Below are 17137 nucleotides of genomic sequence, written 5' to 3'. Positions count from 1 at the left end.
GTGAGGGGGCTTCTCTTCGCTCGGCGGGCAGGGCGGGAGGCGGCGGCAGCGCGGCCCGCCCCCGCGGGGAGCGGGGCTGGGGAGGGCGGGGGGGGACGGACGGACGGACGGACGGACACACACGACACCCCGACGCGACCGGGGACCGGGGCGGGTGGGTGGTGGGTACCCCCGAAAGGCGCGCGGGGGTAATATTGATGGGTGAATGGGAGCAGAGCGGGTCCCAAGGGGCGGCGGGGAAGGAGAGGCGCTGGCAGCGTCGCCTGCCATCCCACGAGAGGGTTTATTAGTCACTAATAAGGCGGCGTGAGTGGGGATGGGGAAGAAAGCGAAGAGAGCGTCGCTGCTATTGACCCATTGTAAGGGTTGTGGTTAATTTCTACTGAACGGAAGCCCAGCACGTACGGCGGGAGCATTTGTACCGATCCGAGTAAATAAATATGTTTACGGTGAAGGTAGCGACTTTTGTAACACGGTGCCTTTACTACCCAGGGTTTTTCCAGTCCCTTACATGGAGACGCTTCAGAGGGTCAGAAGCACTGCACGGGTACAGGGTGCCAGGCACGTACCTTGAGTGCAGACCCCCTCCGCATGTTGCTGTGTGGCCGAAAGCTTTGTGTAAGTTGACAGCACTGTTACCATTTTTACATAGGGAAAACACAGGACGGTGCTTTACGGTCAACAAGAATTTTTCCTGTCTGAGTTCTCACTTACATTCATGCAAGTTTTTTAATCCACTGCACAAACCGTTTGTTTTTCAGGAACAAGAACTGCCCATTTCCTTGGTCTCTCTGCTGCTGCGTGCCACCGGCTCGCTGGAAGGGATAGAGCTTGCGTGAGGAGACCTGGCTTGCTCTAAGGTATAGCTCTTGTGTGAGGAGACCTTCGAGTAGTTCATTAACCGGAGCAGTCAAGAATAAGGCCATAAATCCAGCAGTAAGCTTTGCGTAGGCACGGTGGTCAGACACGTAAAGTCAGGTTGCTGTCTTTTTAAATACGGCGATGAAGAGATAAGTCCTGTATCACTCAGACTGAGAGAGCAATTTCCTTTTGGCATATGGGGTTCAACACTGACTGCCTCTGCCAAGTAAACGTTCTTCTGTAATTACTTGCTCCTTTTGCTAGCAGTGATGCTAGATGTCAGAAGAGCTCTGCTCCTCGGCAAGGTGAGGTACGTTAACTCGCGTGGAGCCTGTTCTGCTGTAACTGGGCTGCTGAGGTACGTTGCCCAGGATGCTTAAGCTTGCTAGATCTGCATACTGCAATCTGGTCTGCTAAGCGGGTAAACCTTTTGGATCTTTAGGCCATGGGACTGGCACAGATCTTGTGTTTTGAAGGTAGTACTTTGCCGTTGGAGGAGCAAATACTCCATGTAGCCCTTTCCATAAACTCAACTAGATCTGTCTTACACTGAATATGCTGTTTTCCTGCACTTCTTGCTGGAGAGCTGGACCAGAACCACCCTCATCTTTATTTTAGAAGGCTCCTTCTAACACCCAGCCTGAACGCATTCGAGGCCAGTTCTTGTGCTGTACAGTGCCGTACAGTGTTTCAGTTAGGCGTTTCTCTTTCCCTTGCATTTAAATTTATATGCCGTACAGTGTTTCAGTTAGGCATTTCTCTTTCCCTTGCATTTAAATTTATAACATACTTATAGGCAGTAGTCATAGCCACTCTCAACTTGTCTAGCCTATCAGTAAGTTTTGTTAGTCTCCTCCTATAACCCAGAGCCTCTGTAACTTGGATTTTTCTGTACTAGATACAGTTTGAATTCAGCTTTCTTCAGCATAGCTGACTTGCAATGTGTAACAGTTTTTCACAAAGTATTACCAGTCTTTGCGATGGAGGTAGTCTCTCCCGATTTCTTCCAAAACGACCTTTTCTCATACAGCCAGTTTGCTTTTTATATGACCAAATCTCACTGATGGCTCAGGGTCATGCTGTGAGTGACTAATACAGGCAACTCCTTCTATTTGTCTGTCATTTACAGTCCATAATAAAAATGCTTTTTATAAATGTCTAAGTGCATGACCTTATCTTTTCTGTTATTGAATTTCATCTCATTTCTGTTATTCCAGTCCTCAAGATTATGTAGTCATCTCTGTAGGATATTTCGAACCTCCTTTCTATTGACAGTCCTGCCCAGTTCTTTGTGTCCAGAGCACCGCCACCTTCACAATAATGAAAATATCTGCAAATACAAACTAATGGTTCCAGAACAAACTTTAAGAAACAGTAATAGTACTTCTCCCAGTTTAAACATTACCCTTCCAGGGCAGTGGGTAGTCAGCTGTGGTGAGTTCCCAACTGAATTTGCAGCTTTGTTTCAGTTCCCCATGTCTTTCAGCTTAACTAGGCAATCTGTATGAAAGCTTTTAACCAGTCCAGATAGACTGTAAGTAAATCTCATGGGGTTTGGCTTTGGGGTGGGCGGGTTTTTTGTTGTTATTTTTTGACTCCTGGGATGGATGACATGCCATTTTTTGGCTAGAAAAGCCACGTCTGGGTTGTGCTATCTGTCTGGATGCATCTCTAGTTAGTCTTAAGTGAGTGGTACAGTCATGCTTGATTGGCAAATTCACACTATGCCAGCTGGGTATTCATTCTTATTCTGTTCTCTGATACATGTATTAAAAAAAAAACCTAAACACTTTCCTGCCAGCTAAAGAAGAAAAAGAACTCCGAAAGAATTTGAACAAGCTGCTTCTGCAAGACAAACCGTTACAAGTGCGGGGAATGCCACACCGGTGAAATGACAGATATGGTATGTCTTTGAGATCATGCTAAACTCTGTCACATTTGGTACATTCCATCTTTGGCAAGTAAATGTGACTTCATTGCAATTATACAATAATTTCACTTCTGCTCACCTCCAACTGCTCTCCTGTGAAAGCGGGAAGCTCTACAGATTGTCAAAAATTATCATCCTCGGTGAGCTCTTGGACACCAACAGCAGTTGTTCAGTCCGCTGGTGGTGCACGCACAATTTCTGCCCTCCCTTATTTTTCCCCAGTAATTGCAGGAAGGAAGATGCACAACCAAAGGGAAGCAGGGAATATGCAAGAGCAGAGAGAAGCTGCCAGACCAGTGAGAGTGATTTCATTTGCCAGAGATCTGGATACAATACAGATACACTTAATTGTGAAAGCACTGTTTTATTTCATCTTAGAGAACAAAATGGAGAACAGAGATCTATAATTTAGTGAAATCATTAAAGTGTTGTTCAGAGCCCCATGCACCCCTATGCATCAGGCAGTAGAATCCTGCCCTTGCCAGGTATTTTGCCAGAGAATTGTACTTACTAATCTCAACTTTCATTCATAGCCAAAAAAACATTTCCAACTCCTGTAGTTGTGAAGAAGACATCGGAAATGTTAAGAGTATAAACTGGACCAGTGTTCACAGAATCAAAGAATCACCGAGAAGTTGAGGCTGGAAGGGACCTCTGGAGGTCATCTGGTCCAACCCCTCCTGCTCAAGCAGGGACACCTAGAGCTGGTTTCCAAGGACCATGTCCAGATGGCTTTTGAATACCTCCAAGGATGGAGACTCCACAACCTCCCTGGGCAACCTGTGCCAGTGCTCGGTCACCCTCACAGTAAGTAAGTGTTTCCTGATGTTCAGGAGGAACCTCCTGTGTTTGTGCCCATTGTCTCTGGTCCTGTCTAGCCAAATCTAGAATCAGCCTCAACAAAAGGCTCAAGACACAGGAGTTCTCTCATATAAACTATTTCACTTTTGTTACTTTATCAAAAATACTCCCTTTATCCAATAGTCAAACTCATTTATCTGTCCCCAGTTGTTTCTACTCATCTTCTGTGCCCAGAATCTCAAGTGACACCTACCTAAACCTGCCACCTTCAGCGTTTGCAACTTGGATAATACAAATAAGGATCTTCAGTATACTATCCCACCACATTCTGACAATACAAAATGAGTGCAAAATCAAAACAGCCAAGAAAGAACCAGGTGGTACTGGCTATTTCATTTAGTTTCATACGTAGTTCATTAGCTATTAAATTTTGTATTTAACTAGCCGACATTAAAATTCGTTTTCATTGCCACACAATTTCTTCTGCGTTATTCCTGAGTGCTTCAGCAATCAAATGCGTGGCCCAGGATTTAGAGCGAGGTCACTGTGTAGGACATGGGAGCCTATGCAACAGACCCCGCACAGCTTTATCTTGCCACACTCACCCACCTGCTATACAAATTTAATTTTGGAGAAGTTTTCTTGCCTGGAAGGCTCTTTGCTGAACAGAAAGAGTGTTTAGCACAGTACTCTTCTGCTCCTTTCAGTCCAGGACTAGATATGTGGCACCAGTCTCAGATCAATACTTGCCCTCTGTTAAAGTTTCACATGTTTAACTTACGGTCCAGAAGCTTGATCAAGTGATTCAAGTATTTAACACCTCCGAAAGGTAGGAAAAAAAGACAGTTTAGGCCAAACTGAATTTGCGGGCACAGTGATGAGGACAGAGTGAGGGCAAGAGCTCAGGAAAGCTGGGCTTGATGCTGCTGCTTCTAGGAGGTGGGAAAGAGAAGACTGCTTGTGCTCCCTCCCCGCCAGTGTAACTTGATCATGGCTCTGGGACAAGCAACACTGGCAGTGGAGCAGTGGCCATTTTAGTGACCCCCCAGCACCCCGCTGCCCTGTGCAGCAGTGTCCTTTTCCAGCGCATAAAGCTGCCCCAATGCCTCCCCAATTTTTGAGGCATCAGGCTAGTTGTTCTTGGGAAGTTGAGATCTCTTTCCTTTGTTTTGCTATGCCACTCTGTTTTGCATCTTATACTTCACTCCTGTAGTTCTTTTCTGCATTTCCCTCTTTTTTGTTTAACCTCTAATTTTTAAGATGTTTACCTACTTTTTTTTTCTTCCCTAATTTTCTGCTTTTCACTTTTCCATTCACCATGGTGCCAGACCTGTTTCTCTTCTTGCAGTTGTTTTGCCTCTCCTTTCCCAGAATATCTTTATTCAGTCAAAAGACATGACTACAAACCCATTTGGTCCAATAAGATGACTTTTAAGCTAGAGATACATTTCTTCTCGTTGAGTTTCCTGTCACAATGTCCCCATGAATCAAGAAATATTACTGAGCCCATTTTGCTGCTGGGAAAACCAGGACACCAAGAGATTTCTTTTTTCCAGCAACAGCCACAGGTCACAAAGGATTCCGTAGCCATTGCAAAACCAAATCCTTACCTTTCAAACCCCAGTTTCAGACATGTGTTTCTCCAGCACATTCTGGTTCCTCCCAACACTAACACCTTCTGTTGACTTTTATCCGGAGTGGTGGCAGGAACAGTAGTGGAAGCTGCAAAACATTGCCAGGGCTGGCACAAATAGGTTTGCCCATCTCACTCGTTCTCACTCATCCATTCCAAACAATTTTTCTCCTTTCTTGGCTTATATGATAAAATACGAGCTGTCGTTTAGCACCTTTACATATTTAGGTCTTTTAATCTTTCCTCATGAATCAATTCTTCAGTACATTAATCAGTTTGTTACCCTTTTCTCAGTTTCTTCTAATTTGTTGTCATTTTTCTCATACTTAAATACTGCCAGGCTCTAACTGCTGATCAGTAAAAGTGATTTCCAGATGCTGATAAATGTTTTTGACACTTATTGATCAGACTATTTCAATTCTTTGTTAGCGTGGACCCCAGTGAATCATATTTAGACTGCAGCTAATTCACAGCATAGTAACTTGTACACACCTAGGTGTACCAGGAAGGTCACACCTTATTCAGTTCTGCAGTTCTTCCACTGTATCCATAAAATAATGCTGATTTTTCAATCCTGCTTTTAGCTTTTGGCATCCTCAAAGGCAAAAATATAGTATATTTCACTGAACTTGAGCTGCATTGCCTTGACAGCTCTCTGTATTCTGTATCAGATGGGTATTCAGTTTGCTTTAAGTGTAATCTTCAGTTAATGAGTACTAGGGCTCTTGCCAATTATGCCCCTTGCTTTGAGAATACCCTTCACGTTGTTATCTGCAGTTCTTAATCAAAATGTAAAAGCAGATTAAAGAATGACATGTTTTATGCTGCATTTAATTGTCCCCAATGACTGGTTTTAGTAGTACATTATATAGTAAAATATTCTCAAACATTTTTGTCAAGGGGCTCAGTAATTTCAATTTTATTTTGTTTTAATTTTTTTGCTACAGAACCACATAAGTGGATGCAGCATACAGCTTGTCAGCCCACTAAAGACGTACAGAAAGGGACTATTACTTCCCTGTGCTGTGACAGTGTGTAATTCTGAATTGCATAAGCTTTTCTTTATTGCTATATTGCATTGCATTTCCCAGTCTAATTTTCTCCAGCCTTCTGCTGTTCTCATACTCTAGTTTTGCATAACTTTTTGAAGTTTATTAACCACTTCCATGATGCTGTACATCGATTTCTATCATTATACAGTTAGCCTTCTCAAGCATAGCCATATGCATTGTTATCAATAGCTATATTTCTCATGCTTGTATCATTACCAAACTGTCCAAACTTCATTTTCTTAGCTATTTTAATGTTTACACAAAAGAGACAGATTACATCATTCTTGATCCACATTATATATAACGCTTATGAGCACAAAAGCAATTACATTATCATTATGTTAATATGTTACTATGTACTTAGAAAAAAAATAACCGTCAAGAAGGACAAACATAAACTGTATTTTTTTAACATGCAAAGTGATTGTGGCATATAAGATAAGAATTAGGCAAGGTGCCAACTCTAACCTAATGCACATTCAGGTTAATGAGAGATTAGGGTCTAAAATAATGGCATTCTTAAATGATAATATATTCTTATCCTGTTTCTCCACAAAAATTCAGAAAGAACTTCCAAATCTCATGGGAGCCCAGTGTCTGTCCATTAACATAGTAATATGCTTTTTCCAGTGAAGCACATCTCTAAGTATTTGCAAGCCATGACTTATAAATGGAAGGTTTATTGGACTTCCAGAACCTTGTGAATTCTCCTTTGGTGGATAATAAAGCCAAATGAATAAATTTCCATAGGAACTTGTCTAATATGGTTACATTTGTGCCCAGAAATAGGAGACTATTAGGGATTTAGACCATCCGGAGCATCAGCTATCTTTCTCCATGTGTTTCTGTCTGTCTGCTGGAAGTTTTCAAGATAAGAACAAGACCCATTGGGTGAGCTGTCATGCCATCTGACAAGTGACAGCTGGTGCACCTTGATGAGGGTGCACCTGGAAATACGGCACTTTTGGCCCATGCATAATAGCGGGTTTGTAGTGAATTAGGATGATTTCGCAATGGCTTGCCCATTTTTTTACAAAAAAGCTAGGTGTACCAAGCGTTTCCCATCAATCAGTTACACAACTGTAATAAAGGCCTGAATTCAGCTTCAGTCTTTTTGACAGAGTGATTTAATAAGTAGTCCATTAATAGCAATAGTGAAATTTCTACTTGGAAAGATAGGAGCTTTTTGCAGATAGAGCAGATCTCTTGACTCACTCTAATCACATGATTTGCTTGTACGCATCAGTGTCTCCTGTCCCAGCTTCCCCTCAAGAAATGTTATGCCTCTTCCCCTAGATGGATTTATTGCGATGAGTATTAATTTGCTCAAAGACCACCGGCTTCTGACAGATTAAAAGTACTTGCTGTTTAAAGACTGAGCTCCTTCTGCGGGATATTCCCACGACAGCTCTGCTGGGTTGCGGTGGCCGGGTGCTGCTCTCCAGGCTTCCCCGGCCATCAGCAGGCTGCAAGGCTTTCCTTCTTCAGGCTGCTCTGCCACCTGACTTGGGCACCGATGACTCTGTCGTAGGGATGAAACCTCACCGCCAAGCTGCCTAAATATCTGGAGTCCCTGTCGTCTCCTAACATATCCCGGTTTCTCAAACACTTGCCTGGAGCGTGGGGGGCTGCCTTTTCCTTTTCAGAGGCACATGGCTGGTGTAAACACATTCAACATACAGCATTTGCACACGCTCTTGAAGTAGCATTTCTCTACATTTAACAGATGGGGTTCTTTTGTAGAAAATACAGGCAGCATTAGGGTGCAGATTCAGTAGGTATTGGAGTATAGTATCAATTACACAGAATTTTTAAATGTGGAATTTCTGTCTGTATCACAGGATGCTTCTAAGCTTGTAGGGTTCAAATAAGTCCTTCTCCCTGCCCCAGGATATGTGTTGCGTGTCGGGAAGTGGCACTAATTGCTTGTAAGTAGGGAGCAAGCTAAATTGGCTGAAATATATCAATCAATATGAAAGCACCAGCTAAAACTATTAAGAGAGATGCATTACATCTTACATAGAGAGAAATTATATGACTATCGTGCAGCCCCAAGAGATGCAATGAAATGTTATTTATATTTGATTATTTCCTCCCTCCCTGAAAGACATGATGTGGTGGATACCGATGTGAGTCACAGTTAACTTTCAGAATATCATTAATCTCTTTGTTCTTCATCAGGTCACACATGCTATTGATGCTTGAGATGATGAAAGGAGTTTTACTTCACAAGACCCTGAACTTGCTACGCTCCTTGCTTTTACAAAGGGAGAAATAGAATTGCATCAGAGCCACAAAAACTGCAGATTGCTCAAAAAAGACATATTTTACCAAAGCACTTTCTATGCCTAGTAGCATAATCTGTAGCGGTCTTACTGTTGACGGATATTTATATTCCTTCTGCAATAGCACAACATGATTCTGAATGTCGTGTGGAGCTTGACAATAGGATTGCGACTGAAGGAAAGAGAACTGGTTCTGAACTGTGTTCTGAATTTCAATCTGCGCACAATGAACTTTCACATGAAGGCTGAGGGGAAATGCGAAATAACTTGCTTTTATTAGTTGAGTTGAATTTTATGGAACATTTTTAATCTTTTATTGATTAGCGATCAGTATCCCTGAGATAACTCATTTTTAAAAGAATGTTTAAGTGAATTTGTAGTAATGATGGTAGCATATAATCTGCTTTTAAGGCTCCATTCTTGGAATAAGAAATGTTTCTGTTTATTCAGCATAATGTTTTAAATTGATATATCACAATTTTTTAATTCCATTTTTATCTCTGTCACTTGAGGTGTTCGAAATGTGCAATATCTATATTACTTATGTACATTACCTTGAAATACATTTTAGCATGCAGGAAAGTATGTTTTCCAGATAGATGTATTAGATGTATTGGTTCCAGTACCCCCAGATACGCACCTGGCTTGCACCACTGTGGATAAGGACCCTACTGCTTGAAATAACTTCCTGTATGTACCATCTTTTCATATTAAACCCACTTTTAGCAAGAATCTGTCCCTGGGAACAAACGGTGGAAGGGCTGTTAAAATCTCCTTATGCTGTACAATATCACAGTTCCTCCGGCATAACGGCTGCTGGGATGAGCTCGGAGCCAAATACGGTCAGCGTAACTGAGGAGAAAACGTTTAAGCTGCTCTCACACTAAGAAACAAGGTGCTTAGAATTTGCCCTCCAGAGTGCACATGCACTCTTTCATAGCCTCATCACACATGAGGCTCCCACCCCACCGGGATGGTTTTTTTATCCCAGTCTCCACTTCCTCTTCCAGGACAAGACCCATATGTTGAGGTCGTGCTGCTCACCCACTCACAAATGTGAAGAGCACAGGCTTGCTACCAAGAGAACCAAAAAGGAAAAATCAACGAGTATGTCTCGGAGGTGGATGCGGTGTCCTTTTCCTTTTACTACGCACCACTAGGCAGGATCAAAATCCAACTTGTATTTGCCTTCTGGGAACCTGCAGTACCCAGAGCTGTCAAAGCCACATCCTCCACTGCCTTTCTGAAAACCCTCTCTGCAGTGCAGATGGTGGGCCAGGAAGGAAAAGGAAACCTCATCTGCCACACAGGCCTTCATTTTTGGAGTTGGGAAGAGCCTGAAAGCTCCTTGACGGGTTGCTTGACAGACCTCCCCACTCAGCTGAGACGCTGGCCATGGCAAGGCTGGTAGGGCAAGAAGCACCGCAGCTGGCGCTTTCCAGAGCCACTGGTTCTGACAAATCTGGAGAGAAACAGATTTGTCACCTCCCTGATTTATTTTAGTTTATGATTGAAGTGAAAGACGCTGAACTGTGAGGAACTTTGTACTCATAGTGATGATAAACATCACAAGTGCACGTGAGCATGTATTTTATTAGGAAACTACTGCTGTGCATGTTCATTCTTTGCTGACTGATTCCTGTAGGCAATAAACACTCTTCTAAAATATCGCTGTCTTGGTGGCAGGTTTTTTCTACATTATTTTAAGATGAAAGGGTTTCAATTTTCAGAATCTCCCCCAACCAACACTTATGTGGACTTAGCTTTATGTTTTCCAAAAAGATGATACAACTACCCACTTGAAAAAACATCTGTTTCCCTCAAGTATTTAGATGCTGAGTTGAAAAGCAGCTTACAAATACCTATGATCCATAGCTAACAATCCCATCTAATTCTGTCATATGCACTTGGACATCTAAGAAGAAAACAAGACAGCTGATTTGCTTCCATTGTTCTAAAGACCATTGTGAGAGAAATAGAAAAATTCTCCTGTTAATTTATGGTATCTGGCAGGAATGATGTCTGAGATGTCTTCACAAGAAAGGATTAGAAGTGAGATAAATTTTTAATAAACTAATTTTTATTTTTGGTTCAAAAATTTCTTATTTTTATGGCTAGACAAATGAACATAAATTTCTAATGTTGAAAAGGCCTTTTTCCACTAGGGGAAAGAAATAAAATAATCCAGCACTACAATAGCATGATGTTGGTACTTCAAATGTCTTATTATCAGTTTGAGCTATCTGACTAATGAGATACAGCAAGAGCTTTGTTAGGGAATAGATAATCTTTTTAATATTACAAAAAATGTAATTAGACAAGGAATTTAATATGAAATTAAGAGAAATGTAATATGAAGATATAAAAATAGACACTTGTTATGTGTAGGCTCTAAGACATATTTATAAATTTGTTGACTCTTAAGATACAAAAGGCCAGTCTCTTCTAGAAAAAAAAAACTGCTGCATTTGGAGATACTGTGCTGCCCCCACCATCATCCTGGCCAGATCCAGACCAGGATCTACTAACTAGTGATTGTACACGCAACTACTGCATACACTGTGCATACTAATACACAAACTACTTCAGAAAAGCTGATCTTAGAGGAGTAGGTACAAGGAAATTTAGGAATGACATCTGGAAGTTTAGGTAAGTCCTCAGACTAGGATATGCTTGGCAATATTTTACTAACGCTTCCAAATGCCCTGAAACCTGGTGGACCCTCATGCTCCAAAGAGCCCAGTGGCCAGCAGTTTCCAGATCCAGGCTCTCCAGAAAACCTGTCCGCCTGTTTTGATGTCTAAATGTCAATAGCTTGCTGAACTCTTCTGAAAAATACAGTGCTTAGAGTCTGCTTCATTTATCATCCATTTAAAAGAAAAGCTGTGACGCAGACTGTTCTAACTAGCAGAGAAATGCAACTTCTGTTGCAGCGTCTTCCCACCACCTTTCAATTGCTCCTAACTTTGGTATACTAATTTATTCTGGGTAGTAATGTTCCAATTATGCTTTCAGCACAGCAGCATTTTCTTTTGAAGTGAATCAGCAAGCTCTGTTGTATTATTTTAAACTCTGCATGGTAAGGCAAGAAGTGGTGAGACCTTTATTTAAGATAACTAGCATTTTTCCATTATAAAATGTCTTGCAGCAGTATTTAAGGAACTGTGGTTTCTCCATGATTTACTGTTTGGCACCAGGGTTGGCCTTGAGTCAAAAAGCCAGGATCCCTTTTGTTGGCTTTATAAAAACCAGAAAAGGGCAAGTTACCAACTTCCAGGCCCTGGCATTTTCCACCTATGATTTGTTTTGTCCAACCTTAAAAAGTGGCAAAACCTCTTAAATGCCAAAACCCCACTCCTATGCTGTTCCAACATTTCAAGATAGCATTGCGCATGGAGGAGGAGGAGATGCTGATCAACCAGCCACTCTGCTGTCCCTTCAGATCACCAGAATATTCCTTGGTTGATGGGAGATGTGCCCTGAACTGAATGTGCGCAATGTACCTGCTCACTTCACAGAGCACGTGGCAGTGCCCACAATTTCTCAAAGCCACAACTGTAGCTGGAGAGACAGAAACTTGGTGATGAATTGCTGAGGTCAAGGCAGGTCACCACAAAGGCTATGTTCGTATTAGCAGGTATCATCATGGCCAGCAAGAGCAGATCTATAAAGCAGCTGGTTCTGAGGACCTTCCATCCTTGCAGTACACATTTGAGGACGTCTTCCTTCAGCCAGGTTAAAGTTGGTCCTGTGAGCTGCACACCTATTGACACCTGGACTGTATCTTCCAGTTTAATTTCATGCAAAAGGAATCAAATTCATGTGTTCAGGGCCCGCTCCGTAATGTGAATCAAAGCGTGATCTTTGAGGAGGACTGGGAAATGCACTCTGGGGCTCCACTACCGATCCAAACTCACGTAACAAGGTAATGCACTCAAAAGAGAGTAAATGGCTGTATTTTCTGTGTCTGAAGGGTGTCATTTCTCTCCAGGGAGGTTTGCTGTGTTCTGCTCTGCCGAGAGCTGTGCTTCCAGGAGGAAGATGATGAAAATCCAATGCTGGGTGAAGAGCTGTGGCTCTGGTGCATTGCTGTGGTTCCCCAGCTGAACCAAAGTGCTGGAGAGGTGTGGAGCAGAAGTGAAGGCTAACCTACTGATGTTTACAAACGAATGTTACATCTTAAATTGTATCAGTCTGAACATTTGCTTTACTTACTATTTATTAGTAACACAGTGTATGAACCCACAGAAAGCAAATGGCGTAACTTCTGAGCTTTGTTCTCTGTTTCTAAGGCAATAGTAGGAAAGGGACGGTGTACTGCAATGTGTTTACAGAACACTGTTAACTCCTGCACCCTTATCGATCATCTTATAATGTAGAATTGCGTAACATAGTTGTATCGATTTATCTTTTAAAGAGTTGTTCTATTAATTAGGTCTGCTCATCATGTTTCCATTGAAACCAAAGCCCAGCTGACGGAAGTGTGAATACGTGGCAGCTGTTGCCAAATCATCCTTTGATTTTGAACTAACTATTCCAACAACCCTCACCCCAAGCTCTGGCCCCAGGAAGATCACAGAAGCTCAGCCCTTGCAGAAATGAATGCCATCTAGAGAACTAGCATTTATCAATCCCCATGAAAAGCATATCTGAAGTTGAAGTCCCCTTTTACTTGAAGCCAAAGGTTTCACAGCCCAGTGCAACACCTCACTAATGACTGGCTAATCTTGTGATATGCTAACTATGAAAATGCCTATGTGATGTACTCAGTCAGATTGCAAAAAAATAAGTAGATATATTCTTGAAAGATCTGCTCATACAGGGCTTGGATGACAGAAAAAACAGCTACACACCCCCTACATAAACATTTATTTTTCCATTTGCCTGTACAGTATCGCTCTGGACCACCGCTTCCTTTCTTTAACTTTCCCCCTCTCTGCCCTTGGACTTTTTCTGTTGTTGGGCTCAAACGCTAAAGTCTATTTATTATTTATCTTATCATGGCACCTTGGGAGAGAAGCACGGCCTTTCATTCCAGCGCTTGAAAAACAACATGAAAACATTTCAAACAGAAATCGATCTCCTGTATTTACCGCTTTTGGGGTGTTTTGGCCTTTCAGGGTTTTAGCAGAGCGCTGCCTGCAACCATCACGGTGGTTTAGCAGCTCTCCCTTCATGACAGCAGTGTCATATCTCAGCCAGTTTTTAACCCGTGCTTAATTTTTCAGGTAGTACATTACCACACAGACAAAAAGATCTGATCTCGGTTTTGATAAAATACCTATGGGATGCCAAAATCCTGCAGATGGGCAGGACGATCCAGCTTTTTCCCCACATATTAACTCTCTTCTCAGACATGTGCCAGGCTATGACACAAACGTAAACATTTCTCTGGTACCAGCTTCTGCAGAAGTGTTTGAGGTTTGACTTTTCTGAGCAGGTTTGAATTTTATTAGGCTCTTAAATAGGAGATGCGTAAGTTGTTTAATACCTATAATAAGGTAACTTACTTATCTTGAATTTTGCTTATCAACGTCAGGTAATTTTGAGTTTTACTTATCAATTGTGGGATACTTGGGCTATAATGTGCAAGTTAAAAATACAGCAAGACCAGAGAATTGGAAAGAAATTGAAAATGTGTGTGGGGTGCAGGTGCCCGGGCGCTGGCAGTGAGGGGCTGCAGGGTCGGCCCCCGTGAGGAGAGGCCGGGGCTGCCCCGAACCGGACGCAGCCGGTTCCGGCCGGTTCCAGCCGACCCACCGCAGGGCACGGCACCGCAGTGGTGGGTGCCTCGGGGAAAAAGTACTTAAGAAAGGGTAAAACGCTGTGCAGGAAGCGAGTAGTGAGGAAAAAAAAAAAAGGTGTGAGAAAGAGCCCTGCGAGCAGCAAGGTCAGAGCAGAAGGAGAGGGAGGAGGTGGCCCAGGTGCCCAAGCAGAGATTCCCCTGCAGCCCACGGAGAGACCACGGTGGAGCAGACGTCCACCCTGCAGCCCCTGGAGGACCCCACGCCACAGCAGGTGGCTGTTTCCTGAAGGAACTGTGGCCCTTGGAGAGCCCAGACCGGAGCAGGCGTATCCTGAAGGACTGCAGCCCGTGGGAAGGCCCCCACGCTGGAGCAGGGGACCGGCTGGGGAGGAAGGAGCAGCAGAGAGGAGCTGTTATGGACTGACCACAGCCCCCATTCCCCTGCACCGCTCAGGGTTGGGGGGGAGGTAGAGGAGTTGGGTGCCCAGACCCCGGGGACCCCTAACCCTAGTCTGCTCTAACCCTAGCCCCAGGGACCCCTAACCACAACCCTAGGGATAGGGGGGGCTAATTGCATGGGCCCCCCCGTTAGGGTTAGGGTGGGACCCAAGGTCCAAGGGGTCCCCTAACCCTAGTCAGCTGGGGGGTGTAATGGCATGGGCCCCCCTGTTAGGGTTAGGGCGGGACCCAAATTGTAGTAAATCTGAAGTCAGTTTGTGCACATACTTTAAGAAAGTTATATAGGTTTCTGAGGGTCCTAGGTCATACGAGATGCAATTTTCTTTAGCTGTTTCCATCTTCATATTTCAGAAACTGATATTTGTGTATAATTCTACTTAGATTGGTATGCCTTTTTTCCACTTATATATGAAATGTCAATTGTTTCTGCTTTCAGTGGAGGTAAACAGCTATGAAATTTTCTGTGGACTGACACATATGACATTGTACGAAGAATCTCTTTCTCCTCTTGTCTAAAACAAGCCATTTATTCTGAAAATATGTATCATACTTTTTGTGAACTGAGACATAACAACACAAACATATTCCATATTCAGGGAGATAATTAAGTACTCCTAGCTACATGCAAGTTGTACATATTTTGCAGCTACTGCTTACAGACTAAGACACTATTTGTCTTAACAAATGAGAATGTAGTCCAAAATCAATAAAAACTGTGAATAGATTATTGATACCTGAGGTTAAATTTTTACTTTAGCCAATTGCTCCACAATAATAGTGGCATTTTCACATACTTCCTGAAATAAATCCTGTTAGGCAAGCAAGAACTAGCAAAGAATATGAAAAAACCTCATATTTCTATTCTTGATCAGTATCAATAGCTGGTGCCAGAATATAACATTAGAATGAATTGTTCTCTAATGGATTTATTCAGAAAGAGGACTTTCATAAACATTTCTGGCTTTGGGTTTTTTTCTTTTTAGTTATCATGAAATTTGGAATTTAAATACTGGAAATTTTATTGCATAGGTGCACAAGTTGTTACTGATTGCCATTTCAGCTGCCTAAGTAAAAAAATCTAGTTTCTCAGAGCTCAGCTGGTAATTAGGAGCAGAATTACACTGCAGTGTACAGCTACACTGGTAATTTGGATCAATCCTGCAAACCATTTCACATGCTGTTAAGCCATTTCTTTTCCATGTTGCTCCTTAGTGGTAATCCACATAATTCTTCTACTTGTTGGACCAGAAAATTTTTTTAGTTCTGTGAATTGTTCTAGTTTCTCCTTTTGACCCTATCCCTGGTAACGGGCAGAGAAGAGGAAGCGGGGTGCTAAGATCAAGTGTGGTACCTGATATTACCAGTTTACCAGACATGTGGTGCATGATAATTTGGCTTGACAATAAAGCAAGCTGTGTGGACACGTGAAGAAAATTTATCATGGTAACTGCCCAGGGGCATATTCCTACCCCAGACTAAACATGATACGCTTTTACGAAAAAGCATACCATCTCCTGTTTACCATGAGGAAATAACATGAACCAGGGTCACTGTCATGGAGCAGTTGATGCATAATAATTTCTTATCCTTCAGCAAGTTATTCCTGGATCTGTAATTTCCCCTCCCAAGTACGGTGGCTGCTGATTCCCACAAATATCAGCAAAACGCCATGTGGCAACTGGGTCCAGCCCGACACCAGCACTTCTGCATGAGGCTGTGGGGCAGGAGGCTTGAAATGAAGAGGACAGGCTTGCTGGCACTTGGGAGGAAGGTGGAAAGGATAAAGCAACTAGAGTTTGGCTGTGTAAAATGATAGAGGAGGCTAAGAAGGCAAGAGTATGTGCTAAAGAATAATAAAGGACCCTTGGGGGTTGGAAATGGTGAAGTGGTAGCATGCAGTTGGAAAACAGGGTTCAGAGGCTGGACAGCAGAGTGGTAAGGACTGGTATGGTTTCCAGTAGCCAGAGGGATTGGAAAGGGATACAAGAGCTTCAGAGTTGGGATCAGAGCAGATGGTGTTGCAGCAGGGTGTTGTCAGATACTTATGTAGAGGACTAATCAGCTGGACAGAAAAGTAACTAAAAATCAGTCTAGTTTTCTCCACATACATTGCTTTTAGAAAACAGATCTTAAATCTCTGGACAAAAATGGAGCAATGCAGACCTGTCCTGGTATCTGCAACACTGCTCTGGGGGTCAGGGTCCTCCACGCGCTCTCACATGCAGTGTAGCTGCACAACCTTGCTACAAACTACCCTGGGATGGGACCTTCCTGCTCCCTTTTGTCTGTCTTTCTCGTTGCTTACCTTTGCACAGAACAATTACATACCTACTGGGCCAAGGAGAATGTTCTCTTAGTGGAAAAGATGAG

At 42.8% G+C, this 17137-nt stretch overlaps 1 long non-coding RNA gene across 2 annotated transcripts; it reads left to right on the top strand.

Annotated features, from left to right (window-relative positions):
- The first annotated feature begins 118 nt into the window (after nucleotides 1-118).
- Nucleotides 119-10230, top strand: LOC128142207 (uncharacterized). Of its 2 annotated transcripts, XR_008235300.1 has the most exons (5): nucleotides 119-618; nucleotides 762-860; nucleotides 2663-2764; nucleotides 8459-9457; nucleotides 9573-10230. It is a non-coding gene; the product is annotated as an uncharacterized LOC128142207 (long non-coding RNA). The 2 variants fall into 2 exon arrangements; XR_008235299.1 differs by having other exon boundaries at nucleotides 8459-10230.
- The last annotated feature ends 6907 nt before the right edge of the window (nucleotides 10231-17137 follow it).

The sequence above is a fragment of the Harpia harpyja genome, chromosome 5 (genome assembly GCF_026419915.1).
Source record: "Harpia harpyja isolate bHarHar1 chromosome 5, bHarHar1 primary haplotype, whole genome shotgun sequence".
Taxonomy (NCBI): Eukaryota; Metazoa; Chordata; class Aves; order Accipitriformes; family Accipitridae; genus Harpia; species Harpia harpyja.
This window is presented reverse-complemented; position numbering and strand designations above follow the sequence as displayed.